Source organism: Mastomys coucha, unplaced genomic scaffold (genome assembly GCF_008632895.1).
Source record: "Mastomys coucha isolate ucsf_1 unplaced genomic scaffold, UCSF_Mcou_1 pScaffold23, whole genome shotgun sequence".
NCBI classification, from domain to species: domain Eukaryota; kingdom Metazoa; phylum Chordata; class Mammalia; order Rodentia; family Muridae; genus Mastomys; species Mastomys coucha.
The window spans coordinates 11,586,626-11,589,972 of record NW_022196906.1 but is presented as its reverse complement, the minus strand read 5'-3'; positions in this window follow the sequence as shown (position 1 = coordinate 11,589,972).

The window sequence follows — 3,347 nt, the reverse complement described above, 5'->3', positions numbered from 1 at the left end:
TTTTTTTTTTGGTTTTTCGAGACAGGGTTTCTCTGTGTAGCCCTGGCTGTCCTGGAGCTCACTCGGTAGGCCAGGCTGGCCTCAAACTCAGAAATCTACCTGCCTCTTCCTCCCAAGTGCTGGGATTAAAGGTGTGTGCCTGGAGTCACAGAGGATTTTTTAATACCATAACAACCAAACTTATAAACATATGCATTTTGATAATTAAAATAATTGTACAATGTTGGACCTATTTCTCCAATTACAAAATTAGAGAGAGCATTGGATGACAATCAACAAATTTCCAATTCCTCATATTATTGGATTTCAATCAATTAAGATATGTTGGTAATATTAATTTTCAAATTAAGATAGTAGGAAAAAGTAATTGTCATTTCCTGTTGTTTTTGTTGTAAGAGTTGGAATTAAGTTTGTGTAGATTTGTTGAAAGATTACCTTCTTGCTTCTTCTAGGGTGTAGTTTTGCTCCTTATGTTGATGTTTTCTATCTATTATCCTTTGTAGAGCTGGATTTGTGGAAAGATATTGTCTAAATTTTGTTTTGTCATGGAATATCTTGTTTTCTCCATCTATGGTAATTGAGAGTATTGCTGGATATAGTAGCCTGGGCTGGCATTTGTGTTCTTGTAGGGTCTGTATGACATCTGCCCAGGATCTTCTAGCTTTCATAGTCTCTGGTGAGAAGTCTGGTGTAATTCTGATAGGCCTGCTTTTATATGTTACTTGACCTTTTTCCCTTACTGCTTTTAAAATTCTTTCTTTGTTTAGTGCATTTTTATTATTATGTGTCAGGGGGAATTTCTTTTCTGGTCCAGTCTATTTGGAGTTCTGTAGGCTTCTTGTATGTTCATGGGCATCTCTTTCTTTAGGTTAGGAAAGTTTTCTTCTATAATTTTGTTGAAGATATATGCTGGCTCATTACCTTGGGAATCTTCATTCTCTTCTATCCCTATTATCCTTAGGTTTGGTCTTCTCATTGCATCCTGGATGTTTTGGGTTAGGAGCTTTTTGCCTTTTGCATTTTCTTTGACTGTTGTGCCAATGTTTTCTATGGTGTCTTCTGCCCCTGAGATTCTTTCTTCTATCTCTTGTATTCTGTTGGTGATGTTTGCATATATGACTCCTAATTTCTTTCCTAGGTTTGTATGGCCAGGGTTGTCTCTCTTTTGGTTTTCTTTATTGTTTCTATTTCCATTTTTAGATTCTGGATGTTTTTGCTCATTTCCTTCACCTGTTTGATTGTGTTTTCCTGTAGTTCTTTAAGGGATTTTTGTGTTTCCTCTTGAAGAGCTTCTAGCTATTTACCTGTGTTCTCTTGTATTTCTTTGAGGGTGCTATTCATGTATTTCCTAAAGTCTTGTATCATCACCATGAGAAGTGATTTTATATCTGAATCTTTCTTTTCCGGTGTGATGGTTTGTCCTGGACTTGCTATGGTGGGAGAATTGGGTTCTGATGATGGCAAGTGACCTTGGTTTGTGTTGTTTATTTTCTTATGCTTGCCCTTCACCATCTGATTCTCTCTAGTGCTACCTGCCCTTGATAAATCTGACTGGAGCCTGTCCTTCCTGTGATCCTGGTTGTGTCAGAACTCCTCAGATTCAAGCTGTCTCTGTGATCCTGTGATTCTAAGATCCTGTGATCCTAGGCTTGTAAGATCATCTGGGAGTGGGGCTTCCTCTGTGTGTTGTGGGACTGGCTGCGGAGCTTTCGCTCAGGGTCTGCTCTGGACACCATCACAGACAGACCCGAAGGAACTTGAGTCACTGAGCTGGCAGAGTTCCTGTGTGCCTGGTCCCAATGGTCCCAGTTACTCCCAGTGTTGGGACAGGTAGTGGTTCCTCCTCACCTCTCCCAATTAATTTTTAACAGTGAGTTCAAACCTACAAGTTGGATGCCATCAGTTGCTGTGATGATTAATCCACTCCTAATGACCAGTGGTGGTGTGAATTCCTAGCTACCTGCTCCAATGTTCTGAATTCCTCAATGAAAGAGACATGCACAAAGTCTTATATTCAAATATGCCTTAAACAGCTCAATGGTTGGGCCATTCCCAAACTTCCACATGACTAACACCTCCCCTTTGATACTTCTGAGTTATTACTTACTAAAATCTACATTCCATATTTGGTAACCTGGACCCAATTGGGGAGGTCCCCTGGGGTCTCTCTCCCCTGGTTCTTACACGATTGCTATTTCTCTCTACTGCAGCTTTTAAGCCTAGATTTTATTCTTTTCTGTCATGGCCATCATCCTTCTCTCAGTCTCCTTGCCCAAGAACCCTAATATCCTGCCTCTGTCTCCCTGCCCAGCCATTGGCCACAAGCAAATGTATTTACCAATCAGGACCAACTGGAGGCAGGGACCCTCAGTGTCTTAAATGTGTGATTCTTGTGCAATTTTGAGAACCCAACTAACATAGTCCAAACTTTAAACCAAATCCACAACACATATGCATATGTCACATACAGCACCCACACCCATCCACACACTAAATTCTTAAAATGGGAAAAGGAAGAAAAAACATAAAGAACCTCCCCACAAGTTCTGGGAATATAGCCTAGCAATGGAGAGTTAAGCCAGACTTGGAAGACTGGGTTTTTGATGTCATCTTTGGTAGAACATTAACAAGAAAAAGAAATTCTATGACTATATTGAAAATATTTTCATGTGCAAATAGTTTTTATTTTTAAAGGATATATTTTGCAAAATAGTTTTTAATTTATATGTTCTTGGGTCTTGCTTATAATCTGTGGTGTTATTCGATTTCCTGACTCTCGCTTCTTTGTGACAGATCCATTATTTCTGGATATTTTTAGTAATATTTTCTTTTCTATTTTGGAGGGAAATTTGACGATCACTAATGATCACTTCACTAATGCTTTTAAAGGATCAGCAATTCAGTGTGGAAAAAAGTATGTTTTAACAATGATTGCTGGAATTACTAAGTGTTCACAGACAAAGAAAAAGGAGAGACCACAAAGCAATCTCATACTAGCTGCTATACTGTGCAGAAATGAGCTGTGTATAAAGGAAAAGATACAGAAAGGATCTAATGTTCCAATGGCTTAGGAAAGAATTTTGTTTTCTCTTTTTTTAAAGATATTTTACTTACATTGATTTTCCTCAGTTTTATTAATCAATAAACGATTAACAAAAAGACATATTTATATTGTACAATGCTATGTTTTGATATTTATGAATAGTCTGGGGTTATATAATTACATTAATTAGCATATCCATTCTCTCATATTGTTATCATATGGTGAGGTATTTAGGATCTATTTTCTTTTTTTTTTTATTAGATATTTTCTTTATTTACATGTAAATTTCTCCATTCCCAGTTTC